This window comes from Polypterus senegalus, chromosome 4 (genome assembly GCF_016835505.1).
Source record: "Polypterus senegalus isolate Bchr_013 chromosome 4, ASM1683550v1, whole genome shotgun sequence".
In the NCBI taxonomy this organism is placed as follows: Eukaryota; Metazoa; Chordata; class Cladistia; order Polypteriformes; family Polypteridae; genus Polypterus; species Polypterus senegalus.
In genome coordinates, this window is record NC_053157.1 from 21053858 (window position 1) to 21070828 (window position 16971).

At 40.3% G+C, this 16971-nt stretch overlaps 1 protein-coding gene across 2 annotated transcripts in view; it reads right to left on the reverse strand.

Moving 5' to 3' along the window:
- fstl5 (follistatin-like 5) overlaps positions 1-16971 on the reverse strand; it is a 1124912-nt gene that overhangs the window by 280360 nt on the left and 827581 nt on the right. The window lies entirely within an intron of this gene.

Genomic DNA, 16971 nt, shown 5'->3' on the forward strand with positions numbered 1-16971 from the left:
ATCTGAAGTCATAAATCAAACATAAAGCAACTGCCTTAGAAACAGTGTATAATTTATTTCAGACTCTATAATTATCTCTTAAACACATAACTCATTTACGTGAATATTCAGAATGATAATTTAGCACCAGCGTGAGCTCGCCAATCCTAATTTATATGCTACTGTATAACACTTGGGGTGGCACACTACGCTGCCTCATGGATCCAATGGCCCAGCCTTGGCATGTGGAGTTTGCACAGCCTATCTGTGATTGTGTTCTTTTTTTTATCCCCAGGTTCTCTAGTTTTCCTCTGACGTTTCCAATAAGTGCGATTTAACTATTATTTGTAATTTGACTGGACAGACTGGTACCCCATGCATGGCTGGTTTCTGTTGTATGCCTGTTGTATTACCAAAATAATCTCTGGCTGCCCGTAACCCATGCATTGGCATCAGTATAGGGCCCGGGTAGGCCTATGCCCACCCACTTATCTCTTTGGCCAACATTACTTTGGAGTTTAACTTTTTAAATATTATTAAATAAAATTAATAAAATTAAATTATACTGTGTACATGCATTTTAATATACATTTCCCTATTTGAATATTTATTAACATTGTCACACGCATACGCATGGGTAAGGGTTCCATACTCAATCCTCAACGGGAGGACAAGATTAATGAGAAGTGGGGGCAGGCTCCTAATTTGTATATTTTTATCCTTCATCCTCCAGATGCACTGCGATAACCATGTGGAAACCTGCAGGGCATGATGGGAGTTGTAGTGCCGAGTATCAGCCCTGCCGGGTAGCATGAGTGCTGTAAGGGGTGCTACAGGATTTACGATCCCTACTTTTCAGGACATTTCAGGACTCCTGCATGATCTGGAAAAACTTCTATCAGGCTTTTATCTTGTCCTCCTGTCTGGGTAAGAGTCTCATACTCATCCCCAAAGAGAGGAGAAGATAAAGGAGCAGTGGAGGAAGGTTGCTAATTTGTATATTTTTATCACTCATCCTCTAGATGGTAGCATCCCAGGACCATGGTAACCATGTGGAGTGAGTCCTGCCGGGCATGATGGGAGTTGTAGTGCCGAGAGTCAGCCCTGCTGGGTACCATGAGTACTGCAAGGATTTACTATCCCTACTTTTCAAGACTTCTGCCTGACCCAGAAGAACTTCCATCAAGATATGCCCTGGCTATGTCTGACATACTAAGGAGCCATCCAGCCTCCTCCAGCTGAGTTATAGTCGGGAGGAAGGAAGGAAGGAAGGAAGGCAACACTCACTTTAGGGAGATGGATGGAGAGAGGAAAAAAGAGAAGGAAGGAAGAAGCATTTATGTGGAACTGTGTTTGTATAACCTGTCAAGAAACCTTTGTAAGGTACTGGCAAAATAAAGCCCATGACTGTCTTTGTGTTGATTCAATCCAGGCTTGGGGACTCAGTGGCAGACCCTGTCTGTCACAAGGATTGACTTAAAAGTTTACCAATCACATCCACTCAAAGCATCTGACATTACAGGAGGCTGCCATGTTCAAATCATTCAAAGGTTTCTAAAGTTCTGTCTGTTTAGTATGAGTCGTGCAAAACTCACAGGGTGGCACCTTGCAAATACACAAACTACACGGAATGACAATAACAGCGGCCAGACACAGCAGTCAGTTTGTTTTCTGCTTACTGTTCAAAATTATAACCGATATGATTTGGGCATTTGTGGCATGCGGTGGGCTGGCATCTCGTAAATATCATGGAAAGGTAAGCAGTCAGCAATCTTCATCATTTGTAAGTGGATTTAAATTAGTGTTAAAGAAACACACTCAAATTCAACAAGCAAAAATAATAATAAAAAAAAAAGGCAAAACAAAACATTTATGTTGGTAAGACTTAACTTCTAAAATCATGTTTCTTAAAATGAATGCACATTTAACATTAACACAAATAACATTTGGCCCACTCACGGCCCTTTGCAGAGATTTTAAAATCGCAAAAAATGAAATCTAAGCATGTGTATTATGACATTAAATCTTGATTTCCTTACTGTAAGAATTATTGACTTATCAAAAAATTTGAATTTATGATTTTTTAGGTTAGTTTAAGAAATGTTGTCAAGTAATTTTTGCTTACCCTGTTGGCAAATAAAAGCAAAACGACTCCCACTTCAAGGTTTTTTTTTTTGTCTAATATTTATATATGCCATTTTTTGCAGTGTAAGGCTGTACAGAATGCAAACTTGTAATCTTAAGTCCATATAGATTTTACAATTTCCCATTTTTTATATAAGTATAAGATTAAGCTTTGACCCAAATCATTTGTCATTTACAACAACGTTTTATTTATTACCATCAACCAGCAGTCCAGACCACCACAGACTGAAGAAACCATTAATGAAGACAATTAATGTGCCACTTAAAATGAGCTGTGGATCTCCTTTACTCTTTAGTGCTCCTATGAAACATTAAAGAATCACTCTACTAAATATTTCTAGGCTTACATACTTTCAGTTATAACATTTAAATACCGAGCACTCTTTGAATTTTATCTGAATTTCACAATTTTGTAATTTGGAAAAACTGTACCATTCTAGAGCCATCTGGGCTGTTGAGTCTCCCTCATCATGAATTCTTAACTAAACTAATCTTGGGATTTTGTTCATCAAAAATGAACAAACATATCTGGTGTCTGCCAAATGATATCCACTGTGGGCAGTATTAGAACTATATGTGCTGGAATGAAGTTCCTTACGGCAGAAAAAAGAAGAAAGTTATTTTAAATAAAATACATCAAAGATGTCCTTCTTCTTCATGTGAAACCATAAACCAGTCAATCTTTAACTCATATTGCACATTTAACAGATTATAGATACTAATTAAAATTAGTATCTATATATAATAGATCATATTTGGAATACTTTAATGCACACACACACATACCATACACTGTACAAAAGGACTCCTTGTGTGATCATTGATAGGACATATTGATTAAGCATTACTTTTTTTACATTAGTATAGTAGAACCTTCACTGAATTGTGCTTCAGGAAGAAACTGAAAATAATTGTTGGGATACAATTAGGTCTTGATTATGTTCATGGGTGTTTAAAAAAGGGAAAACTTTTGTGAGGTGTGCTTATTGTCCACATGGCTATAGATTAATCTAATTTTTATATTCCTGTGAAATGAACATTTGTAATGTTTAAACCCTTAGTTTGAAATGATAGCTAATGCCACATCTTTTGGATGCAAGAAACACCTGAAATTTAATAGATAGAAGTATTAAAAAGGTTTAGGAAAGCATGGTGATGCAGCGACGAAAAGACCAGGGATTATGTCCTTGCTGCTCCTCTTGTGAAGTTTGTATGTTCTCCCCATTTCCATGTGGTGCTCTGATTTCCTCTTATTGTCCAAAGACATGCAGGTTAGGTGAATTGCTATGTAATTTTTTAAGCCACTTAATCAAGACCAGGGATGTAGAGGGGGCTGGAGCCTAACCAAGCTAGCACAGGAACAAACCCTGGACAAGGCACTTGCCCATTGCAGGGCAAAGACACACACAACACACACTGGGGCCAATTTAACATTGCCAATTTAAGGTAAGGAGAATTGAAGATGCTAGATTGGCCCTAAAGTGTCTGCTTGGTGTGTCACAAGTGGGGTTTGTCAAACCAAGAATGCTGATAGATAGATAGATAGATAGATAGATAGATAGATAGATAGATAGATAGATAGATAGATAGATAGATAGATAGATAGATCAATCGATCTTTATTTGTCCCCAGGGGGAAATTTGGCTTTTTACAGAAGCTCTATAAATAAATAAATACATTTATAAATAGATACATAAATATATATATATACACACACACACACATACACATTATGGTCTAAACACAAACCCGAATAACTAAAAAGGTAGAAGATTGAAAAGAATAAAATGAAAACTTCTGACATGGCAGTCCCAGTCCCAGGGAAGCATTATGCAGGTGTACTGCAGCAGATATTAAGGAGCCCCAGTTGCATTTCTTGACATACTTCTGCTTACAGATTCATTGGCTGAAACTCTTCAGTTTCACAGAGAGCATGTGCAGCGTTGTTCATAATGGCACTCACTTGTTCTAACTCTCTCTTGCTGTGACCTCCAGGGGTTCCAGAGTGTGCCCTGTTGCTAAGCCTGCCCTTTTTAATTAGCTTGTTGATTCGGTTGGCCTTTGTTGAAGTGATGTTACCACCTTAGCAGACCACAGTGTTGAAAATCACACTGTCCATCACAGAGTTTTTTTTTTGTTTTGTTCTTTATTTTGCCTTATACAATTTCTTTTATTAGGGATTTGTTTTCACATACCCCTTAGTATTAGAGCGCAGAGTCAGCCATTGTATAGCGCCCCTGGAGCAATTGCAGGTTAACCCTTTGCTCAAGGGTTCAGCAAAGTAGGATCTCCTTTGGCAGTAACGGGGATTTGAACCAGCAACCTTCCAGATACCAGCGCAGATCCTTAGCCTCAGAGCCGCCACACTGCCCTTTATAATTATGGTTCTTTTGCTTGTTTTTTTTTTTTGCAGAAACTTTGAAGGATGTCACTACCCATATTGAAAGCTGCCTCTTAAGGAAACCCTAACCCCAAACCCTGTTTTTAAGTATTTAAAGGCTCCTTAGATCTATGAATGAGTGTTAATGCAGGGATAGTAAGTAGTTGCTACTTTCATGGTGACATGTACCTGTGCAATTTGCAATCTCTGTAACCCTAATCCTAACCTGCTCTGCACTCTCTTATATAGTTCCTCTGTGTAATGAGACCAGCCCAACCTGACATTGATGTGGACTCCCAAGTACTTGTAGGAGTGCACTACACCTCTACATCCTCTACATCCACTTTCTGCTGACACTTCAAGGAATGAAAAAAATGAGCTGCCTGAAATGACTAAACATCTAGCAGTACCAGGTTTTATGGTGTTCACAATTTATTTTGCTTTAGTTTATGGAACTAAAATGCCTAAAAATTAAAGCCTTTTTTCTTCAGTGCATATTTGCTCAACTTTTACGGCAAGGGCTGAGAACCAAGTTACTTTCTCTGCTGTCAGTCAGGGAAAAGACAGATGTGTCTGACTAGAAGGCTACAGCTACAGTTATACCTCGGTCAGGTCTAAAGAAACTACTGATAGTATGATAAGGGACCGTAGTCCAGGGTGTAAATGCATTGAAACTGTGATCTGAACACTATATCCTTAAAATGAAAGTTGCAATAGTGAATTAAACTTTCTACTGTGGGTTGACATTAAAAGAATCCATAAATTTGAAAATAGGATTTATGCTTTAAGAGTCTTCCCACAATAAAACAATTTTGGTATTGTGACGTGTGAGTCACTGTCTAGCATTACAAAACACGAGCAAAACCAAGCTAATTCCGCTTGAAACAGGAACAGCATGGTTATTTGTTGTAGCAGGATCTACTACTCTCCTATACACAGACATGGCAGTCAGGCAGGGCCATGGTCAGGTCAATGGCAAGTAATCCTGTTCCCTGCAGTTCTAATGTTCCTTGCATCACCCATTGATGGCAGGTGCTCATAATATGAACGCGATCTTTTCAGATTTGTTTTCGCAGTGGGAGCCCGTGGTTGCCGGGCTATCTTCCTTAGACGCGGCAATTGCACTTTGGGACGCTCTTTGGCATATCGTCCCATTGGGGGGAGCCCCAAAAGAGTTTAGAAACCTTACAGTATACTATAAATAAGGAAACACACAGATTCTGTTCATGCCTGCATGTGACACAGTACAAGGAATGCAAACTTAATACCAGATCTTTACAATTCATTCATTTTCTTAACCAATCCTATCACCTTCATGTGAAGCTGTGTTTTGTCCTGCATTAAATGTGATTAGAATGTATAGACATATTTGATTTACAAAGCTAGAAAATTATTGCGCATCTCCAGTCAGCCCACATGAGGCTCAATTCATTCTCCAGCATGTCATTTGTTAAGCATCAGAAGCAAGATGGACTTTGATGTATGGCAGTCAGCTGTGAGGGAAGTACGACTTGGCATCTCTTCCCTGATCTCCTTATCTCATCTGTTGGCAAGCATCTCCAATCTAGCCTAATGCCGCTGGAGTTTTGATCTTTTGAACTGTGTGAATTGTCAGATGCTACACGGTATTGTTCTTTCTTCACCAGCGAGATTCATTTTTTTTACTCTGACATGTTATGCAACAGATTTGTTAGCTGCTCAATTCTTCTTTATTATTTCATTTCTAATTTGATATTTAAAGTGAAAATTAATACATTTTTTAAACTACTTTATGTGTTTAGTAGCATTTTCTAAAATATATCCAAAGACCTCATTAGACACAAAGGGCATTCATTTTTTCCACTGTTCGCTCTCTTCATTATTCTGGGCAGCGCTGCTTACTGAATGGGCATCTCGAGGGAAGGGATGTACATCAAGGGAGATCAATGATCAACTTGCTGTCATCTCCCAAAAGATTAATTAATGTAATATGCGTAAAAACAAAACGTTAATGTTAAGTAAATGTCTGTCATATAAATGCTTAGCACCCCCTGATTGATTGTTGGTAGTGCTTCATATCTGTCAGTCAGCTCCTGAATGCATGATGTAATTGAGCAAAATGACAACCTCAATGCACTCTACAAAAGCAAGAGTGGTAAACAGAGATTAAAATGGTGCTTGAGTTAAACTACCTCACTTTAAGCAATAAAGAACAATACTCAGTGCATGTTTACTGAATTCAGACAAGACCACTTCAGTTCACCTTCAAGAATGGGGTCACATGGCCAATCTGAATTATCTGTCAGAAAAGTGCAGCACCTCAAAGGAGGTCCCAGGAAGCACAACAGGATATCTACCTCAAGACTTCCCTTTATTCATTACTAACTGTCCCCCGTGGCTCTGCCTGCGTAGTAGTGAAACAGGACAGACTTTAAAAATCAATAAAAAAACAGGTATCGCTAGCTAAGCGGAGGCAAAGTCCGCTCCAAAATGTGGCCAAAGGTAGAGCGATTTGAATAGAAGCTGGTGCGTGAGGGAGGATGGCCCCGTCCAGCTCCCCACTCCTGAGGTCCTGCTCCCCTCGGCCCACAGCTTCTGTCTCAGATTAGCGCAAATAAATCACTCCTGCAAGTGCACGATGTGTGAAGTCGCAAAATCAACGGAATGTTCAAGGAAATTATAGAAAAAAAAAAAACCCAATCTAAATCCATTAAGTAGTTCTGTCGTGAAAAGCGGATAGACATACAGACAGAGAGACTTTGAATTATATATATATATATATATATATATATATGGCAAAATGACGCCTGGTGCCAAAATGGAAAATAAGCACCCTTCTTCAATCAAAATGGATAAAACAAATGTTTGCATTCACAAAGAAAACAAAAAAAAAATCTTATTTTTGAATTTTACTTATTTGCATAATCAAATTGCAATACTTCTGATAAAGTTAACGCAATATATATAAAAAAAGATTCAGAACAGAACAAAATTCGGCTGTTTGTAACGGTTAAACGTTTTGCGCCCTATCAGGCTTAATCAAAATCTAGCTAGCTTCAAAGGTCCGTCTTTAGAACTCAGATATCAAGGTTCATCAAAATCTGTCAATAAATACAGAATGTATGCATCAAAATTCCCCACACATATTGTATATACTCGTGGATAAATTCTTCCACAGATAAGTCAGATCTGGATTTTACCATATAATTTTTGGTATTTTATAATGTTGGTCGTATAAGTCGAATACAGAAAACTCACGCTATTGGTGCAAGAGATTATGATATGCTAATGGTCACCTGAGAGAGTAACCACGGAGCACACAGCCTTTTCTATTCTATGTACTGTACCTACATTTTGTGTATCTCACACCCTCATACACCTTTATCATAAGAGCATTATGATGGGGCGTTCGATCAGAAGAAAATATTAAGCTGGTTTTAAATTAAAAGACGTTGAAGTGGCGAAAGTAATTGGTAACTGCACTGCTACAACAAAATTTGATGTGTCTGAGAAACTAATGCGAGATTGGAGGAGGCAAGAAGATGTAAAAGAGGAGAGGAATTAAGTTCAGTAGGAACATGACAGAATACATGTGTGTAAATGAAAGAGAGGTCAGTGGAGTGTGAGGATGCAGGGAGTAGAGTTGGCGAAGGTGGATGAGTTTAAATACTTGGGATCAACAGTACAGAGTAATGGGGATTGCGGAAGAGACATGAAGAAGAGAGTGCAGGCAGGGTGGAATGGGTGGAGAAGAGTGTCAGGAGTGATTTGTGACAGACGAATATCAGCAAGAGTGAAAGGGAAGGTCTACAGGATGGTAGTGAGACCAGCTATGTTATATGGGTTGGAGACGGTTGCACTGACCAGAAAGCAGGAGACAGAGCTGGAGGTGGTAGAGTTAAAGATGCTAAGATTTGCATTGGGTGTGACGAGGATGAGCAGGATTAGAAATGAGAACATTAGAGGGTCAGGTCAAGTTGGACGGTTGGGAGACAAAGTCAGAGAGGTAAGATTGCGTTGGTTTGGACATGTGCAGAGGAGAGATGCTGAGTATATTGGGAGAAGGATGCTAAGGATAGAGCTGCCAGGAAAGAGGAAAAGATGAACACCTAATTGAAGGTTTATGGATGTGGTGAGAGAGGACATGCAGGTGATGGGTGTAACAGAACAAGATGCAGAGGACAGAAAGAAATGGAAGAAGATGATCCGCTGTGGCAACCCCTAATGGGAACAGCCGAAAGAAGAAGAAGAAGATTGCAGTTATATGTATTGTGGTGTGGTGGGGGAAGGGGAGCAAAGCAAAATATTTTCAAAAAATTAAATTTAAAAAAATTTCCCGTCACTGGTTACGAATCCGATAGAACACCTTTGTGATGCGGTAGAATGGGAGTATATAGCTAACAAGTGAACAACATGTCAACATGGAGCAGCATCTCAAAGGAAGTTTTTGTGAATTCCATGCCATGAATAACTGAGGCTGTTTTAGGATCAAAAGATGACCATACATGGTATTAGTATAGTGTGTGTACAAATTTGTTCAGTGATTATATACAGTCTACACACACACACACTGTATATTAGTACTGCACCACCAAGGTCAGCCATAGTTCTGGGCTCTGGACTTTGCAATGCCTGGGTGAGGTCAGAACATTCACCCAGAGTCTCCACGGGCTACCATTGCACATCCCAATAAACCTGACACTGAACCGAATAATGGATGAATAAAATTATAAAGCTAACGATGTTGTAATGTAGCGCTCTTTTAATCAATAGGCCAATATAAAAGTCAGATGTATTTGTTTTCAATTTTTCATTTAGAGAAACAGCTACAGTACATACTGATATTCAAAACACATTTTAACTTGCAATATTAACATGGAAAATATGAAACTTTCATAACCCCATTTCCTCTGAGACTTTCAAGGCAGATGGGCTACGGTCAATATAAAGACAGATGATTTAAGTAAATGACTGTGTGCCAGAAATACAGAAATTGTGGCTTTTAAGAAAATGTCTTATTCTTTTTCATGTTGTAGAAAAACAAGTTCTGTAACAGAGGTGTTTATAGCCAGCATGCCAATTTCATATTTCTATTTCAGTGTTTACTTGTTTTATAAGATGGCACTTTTGAATATCTTTAACTTGGAATAATTCCTCTCTCTTTCTCTCTCTCTCAGTTCTCCACTCCTCCTCCCGCAAGCTTTGTCCTCCACCACCAGACTCTGGTTCCCCGATTGGTGGAGAGGCAGCTCCTTTTATGGTGCACCCGGAAGTGCTCCAGGTGTTTCTCAAACTACCTCTGGCTAAATTTCCGGGTGTGGCAGAAGTGGTTCTTCCAAGGACCCTGCTGAACCTGCAGCACCCCCTGGCAGTACTCACAGAGCCCAACAGGGCTGCTCCAAACTACAACTCCCAGCATGCTCTGCGAGGATCTGTGGTGCTGTAGCAACCCAGGAGGGCTGCCCTGTAATGTATCAGGGGAGATAATGTCCTAAATAAAGTCTCTCCCTTGGTTCTTCCTGGCGAGGTAATGGCCCTGGCCATCTGCCACACCAGGTAGATTAAATAATCCAACAAATACAACCCTAAAGTTTCATTTTGTATCTGTCTGTTGTTTTAAGCAGACTTCTTCATTTGATATGTACAGAATGTCCATCTATTTTTAAAGTATTGTTGTTTTACAATATAAATGCAAATCTTTGGTGGATTAAACCTAAGCAGGATGCATTGCACCATAGATCACATATGCTGTGTTTGGGGATAATGTGAGTGAATTACAACTTTAGGTATTCCAGGTTCTTCTTGCATTTACTATAAACTGGATTTAGATAACTTATTCAATTTTCCTTCAGATGAAATGTAAATGATAATTTGAGGTAAAAAAAACGGCCTTGTATTATTTTCAGCTTCAGCTTTTTCTTGCCATGTACAAACCACATATATTTAGAGCAGCTGTTATCCGAGGAAAATTAAGTAGTACTGCTGCATTTCTCTTTGACTGCTGGCACCCTGGTGCCACCCAGTGCCAACTGAAATGGCACCGCTGCACAAAAAAAGATGATTTTATGCTAAAATATCTTTCTATTCATATCTGCAAATACAACAGACAGTGGGCAGTAGGGTGGTAGCGCTGCTGCCTTGCAGTAAGGAGACCACAGTTTGCGTCGTGGGTCTTTCCAGCATGGAGTTTGTGTGTTCTCCCCGTGCCCATGTGTGTTTCCTTCCACTGGCATGTTAGGTGAATTGGCAACGTTAATTGGCCCTGGTGTGTGTTTGAAGTGCATATGGTGTGTGTGTGTGTGTGTGTTCACCCTGCAATGGACTGGAGCTAAGGTTCTCAACGGGGGCGGTACCGCCCGCCGGTGGGTGTTGAAGAAATCTAAGGGGGCATTTCTGGTTCAAGATGCTGCCCCCTTGGGCAATACTGGCAAGAATGTACTGAAAAGTTTGATTAACACTAAAAATCATCAAACACATGTTTCACCTAATACTTCTAAATGTCCATTAAGAAAGACCCGTGTCCGTATTTAACAGTTGGTATTGTTACATTATATTTACAAGTTTGCACAAGTCATGCATTCTTACATCATGCAAGTCCTTACAAGATTAACAGACGTGCAGAGGACCGAATCTATCTATGCATGTTTTGACAGGTTCATTGAACATTACTATAAATATGTGAGAAGTTTTTTATCAATACCAGATTGTTTGGGAATTCCTTCAGAGCAAGTGTAAACCTAAAATTACAGTGTGGTGCCTACAGATCACATTCAAATGATAAATTACGTGGACCTACTTATTAAAAACTAAAAAACCTCGCGTATGTGGATTTCACTTTCACCAAATAACAAACCTTTTAATTCTTGTGGATACACCTCATCATTGAGAAGAAACACTCTCGGGACTTGAGGGACTTAAAAGTATCTCCCTTGTCATGTCTCATCCCAGGTTTTAATAGTCAGATATATTATTGGCGCAATAACTGTTGCCACATAGGTAAGTACATATTTTTTATTATTTTTTTATTGTTGTTAATCTTCTTATTATTATTTTATTTTTTACAGATAGAACCATATCGGATTCAAAGAAAATATGTAGACAATATAATGTTGAATATTTAAAATATGGTTTTATTCAGTCACCCACAAACACGACGTTACCAATGTGCCTGATTTGCCACAAAGTGTTTTCAAATGAAGCCATGAAACCTTCGCGATTAGAAGAACATTTGACCAAAATACGTCCTGACAGAAAAGATAAAAATGTATCTTACTTTCAAATGCTCAAAGATCAGCATTCGAGACATCCAGCTTTGGCTGATGTTTTTAGCGGCATCGAAACAAGACAATGATGGATTACGTGCCTCTTACAACATTTCATTGCTTATTGCCAAATTGGGAAAACCGCACACTATTGGCGAAGAATTGATACTGCCAGCTGTGAGTGAGGTTCTGCGTACTGTGCTGCACAAGCCACCATCTGATATTATTAAAAAAAATCCCATTGAGCAATAAATAGTACAGTGCAGAGACGAATAGATGAAATGTCCGAGGATGTGAAGAGTTCTTTAACTGATTTTTTGAAGACTACCGAGTTTTCTTTACAGCTCGATGAATCTACTTTACCAAGCAAAGAGTCTTTACTTCTAGCATACGGTCGCTTCATAAAAGATGAAAAAATTTGTCAAGAACTATTATTCGCAAGAACATTAGAAACGGGCACTAAAGAAAAATCTATATTTGACGTATTGGAACTCTATTTTAAAGAAAACAGTATTCCTCTGAATAATGTCACGCACGCGCGAGTAGGAGGCCGCGGACGGATTCGAAAGCACCTGGGAAAACATTCGCCGGCAGGGAATGGCGGGGTATTAACTTTCTCCCTCTGCTTCCTTATAGGAAAAAAGACCTCCCTCCTCCATAGCCGGGTTTGACCGCAGTGCGGCACTTCCGCCCTTCATCCGCCATCTTGCCCTGACGTCATCCTTCCCATCCTCCCTCACGGTCCTTCCCAGCATTCTTCCACTTCCGGCTCCTCCCCAATAAAATGGCCGCGACGCCAGGACTCGGCGTCGCGTTATGAACTGTTTTGTTTATGATTTTGACCTGTTTAATTTTGTGTACAATATACGGGGCCGGCAAAACCCCAACACTTATTACTGTCTCTTCGACTATTTTACAATAATATCATCTCAATTGCTACTGATGGTGCTCTGGCAATGGTTGGACGCTACCACGGGTTGATTTCATATTTGAAAAAGGCAGTACCAAATGTAGTTGCCGTGCATTGTGTGATTCACCGACAACATTTGGTTGCAAAAAACCTTAATGATCGCCTTCACTGCTCGCTACATTATGTAATTACAACAGTTAACAAGATCAGAAGCAATGCTCTCAATGATAGATTATTTGGAAAGCTGTGATGAAAACAACGAAGACTTCAGTCGTTTACTATTGCACACAGAAGTTCATTGGTTGTCAATGGGTATCTGTCTAAAACGATTTTACGAACTCTTTGAATTAGTTATAAAGTTTTTTGAAAACAAAGATGATTCGTTAAGAAAGAATTTATTGAAATTTAACACCTTCCCCGTTCCCACAGGTACAACACAGTTCCAATAAGCACGAGCACAATCCCCACAATACTTCTTCTCTTCCTCTTTTCTCCACCTCTCCTTTCCGGAAAGCTCCATTCACTACCACCTGACACTGGCTCCTGGAGTGGTGGCTGCTGGCTCCTTTTATAACCCACCCGGAAGTCTATTTCCAGCTGTACTTCCGGGTGTTGTGGAAGAGTCGCCCACATGGGCTCAGGAACAACTGCAGCTCCCCCTTGGTGGCACCCCCGGATCCCAAAAGGGTTGAAGAGATCTCAATCTCCTATGGAGCCCTGCGGAAATCCGAGGCACCAATTCCACCCAGGGGGGCTGCTATTTAGAGTCCTGGGGGAGTTACTGTTCAGTTCCCCCGGACCATATATAGAAGAGGCATCTCGGCCAAGCAAGGGCACTGGCCATCTGCCACAAGTGATTAGCACTGCTGCCTTGTAGCCCCCCAAACAAGGAACTGAGGAACTAGGACTGAATCCTGTGCCTGGTGCCTGTCTATCTGGGTGGAGTTTGCACTATATATGAGGGTCTGGAAGAATTTTTGTGGTGTATCCTTCCTTTGCTAAGGGAAAGATTGAGCAACACATGTCAAGAACAGGAGTTTTACCAAACAGTCAGCATGGGTTCAGAAGAGGGAGGTCATGTTTTACCAACATGCTGGAAATCTATGAGGAAGCAGTACTAGGGTGTTGTACCGTGTTAGCCATTATGAATGTATTGAGAAGTCAAGCAAAATGACACCTTGGCTAACTGAAAAGATTACAATATGCCAGCTTTCAAGTCAACTCAGCTTGCATATTGTAATCTTTTTAGTTAGCCAATAAAGGGTGTCATTTTACTTGAGTTCTCACTATGAGGAAGCAACAAAAGGATATGATCGAAGTGGAACATACAACTACTACTAGTATATTATTTATCTTGAGTTTTAGAAAGCAATTGATAAGGTGCCACCTGAGAGATTGAGCATCAAACTAAAATAAGTGGGAGTTCAGGGTGCAGAATGGGGTAACGTTAGGAGTGGTGTCCCTCAGGGATCAATGCTAAGACAGCTGCTATTTTTAATATACTGCTTACAGATGATTTGGATGGAATATAAATAACAAGCTTGTTAAGTGTGCAGATGATATCAAGCTAAGTGGATTGGCAGATAATATAAAAAAATATAAAGTTTGAATGTGCAATGGATTGTCTGAAAAGTAAAAATCCACCTAATGAGAAGGATTTAGGATTCATAGTGGAGTCGAGTCTATCAACTGCCAGACAGTGATCAGATGCCATTAAGAAGGCTAACAGGATGTTAGGTTATATAGCGCCCTAATGTGTGGATTATTAGTCCAAGGAAGTTCTGCTCAGGCTTTATAACACACTGGTGAGGACTCATCTGGAGTCCTGTGTGCAGTTTTGGTCTCCAGGCTACAAAAAGGACACAGCAGCACTAGAGAAAGTCCAGAAAAGAACAAGTAGGGCTACAGGGGGTGACTTACGAGGAAGGACTAAAAGAAGGCACAACACAGAAGATTTTAATGAAAGTTCAGTGCAATTCTTTGTCTCACCAGGTATGCACCCTGACAGCTCCTTGCACACAGCAACATTCACTGTGTCCCTGGCTTTCTCGTCTTCTGTTAGGAAATACGCTGGAAAACTTCCTCTACAGCAAACCTCACCCTGAGCCCACACACCATAAAGCTCTTTGTGGCCAGCACACAGCCCTACCCTTTTCATTTTTCCTCAAGGATCAAAACTTCATGAAAACCAATCTGCCTTTTCCGCTACATAAAAACAGATTGACAGATCCAAGCATTGGCTGTTCCCCAGTATCAGGTCTCCTCACCAGTCACTCGATGCTCTATTCACACTCAAGCTTTCATTCTCATTTTACTCTTCTGCTGCTCAATGCCTCCCCCTCTTCAATGCTCTGACTTGTTTTCAAACCCAGCTGATTAGCATGCACCCTGCCATCAATTCCATCAGAGCATGGTGTTGCATATTAATCAGCTCCCTCAATAAACTTCACTTGCCACTATTACTAAATAGCCACAGAGCAGGCTGTAACCTGACTATAGTAGTCAAAGGTTGGTATCTTGAGGTGAAGACACATCTTGGCAGGATAGATAAGATTCTGGCCTGCCTTTTGGGACTTCTGGACAGTCTCCAAAACATGGTCTTTTGCCATGTATCACCTTTACACAACAGTTGGTTTTTGTACTACTGTCTCCTAAGGAGAAAGCAGGAAATTTGAATGGAGGAACTGGAGGAATAACGTGGTCAAAAAACAAAGCTGAAGTCAAAATCAGAAGTCAAGTATCGATTGTCAAAACCCATAATGAAAAACAAAAAATCAGTTTAATTTCAAGTAGAGGTCTAATACCAAAATAACAAAGGGAGAATTACACATAATCACCAGTAAGTTTATCCAGTCTCAGATACTTTGGGGCTTGTGTAAACACCTTTAGCGCTGAATGACATCATTGACACACAGTCCCGGTGCATGATGGGAGTGTTACTGAGGCAATGGGAAACGCTAAGCTCTCAAAAGAGTGGCACCTGCTACCAAAGCAAGATGGCATTGAGAAAGTATTTAAATTAATAAATATTAAATAACTTTTAAATAAATATCAGAAATGGCTTGTCTGGGTAAGAAAACACCAGAGGAGATGTAAAGATGATTTTTTGAGGTTAAAACATTATTTACAACAGTTATGTGGGTGCCATCATACTGTTTGTGACAACGAGCACCGTTTCTAGTGATGGGGTGTTTGACCTGTCAGTAGTTTGTGTGTGAGTGTGTCCTGCAAGTTCAAGGGTGGTTCTGGCCAAGTGCATGATGCTACTAGCATGTGCTCCGATTTCCACATTCCTAAATTATTATATTATATTTTATTATATTAACTATGTAAGCCGGCGCTGTAAAAAGCCCAAAACCATGGGTTTTGGCACTTCAATCAATCAATCGCATCGGTTTTGCATAAGCAGCTAAATGAGGTTCTCTTTTTCTCTGTGGTTGCGTTTTGCCAACGTGTTCGCCTCCATTGTCTACCAGCGGCTAAGTGAGTTTTTCTATTCTCGGAGGTTTTGTTTTGCCGATGTGCTCGCCTTGCTTGTGTTTTAGCAGCTAAGTGAGTTTCCCTCTTTTCTCCGTGCTTTCACTGTTCATGCTGTAGCCTTGCACTTCCAGGCCGGACAGACAGACACACACACTTCCACGTATAGACATTTATATATAAGATTATATTATTATACTGTATGCCATGCATGTGCGCCTGAGTATCACCTTCTTGGCTCCGTCAAAGTAAGCAGTACCACCTCGGGATGAGAGAAGGCGCTGTCGCTAACACTGTCCTGTTCCTTTTCACCCGCAGTTCTAAGAGGCAGCCTAATGCAGAAGCCTAGCTTCACCTTCATCACAGAGCAGGCTCCACACTTTCTGGTCAAGATACAATAAAGACCAATCCCCGAAAGATAGCAGCTCATTTTGAACCAACCAACAATAGAAACGGAGCCCTGACTGATATAATCCATTTGCTGACTGTACACACCTTTTGTTTGCTGGACAAATGTACATCTGCTACTTGTGCTCAAAGCACTGAAACTGCCTTCTATTTGCTTGTTTCTTTGGCTTGACGCCCACAATTAACAAAGAAAGCCTAATTGCTGCCCCATTTTTTCTCTGGATCCTTTGCAGTTTATGCAATGGTCACATATCATATATTATATTATATAATATTATATTATATTATGGGTGGCACAGTGGGTAGCGCTGCTGCCTCGCAGTAAGGAGACCCGGGTTTGCTTCCCGGGTCCTCCCTGCATGGAGTTTTCATGTTCTCCCCGTGTGTCTACGTGGGTTTCCTCCGGGCGCTCCGGTTTCCTCCCACAGTCA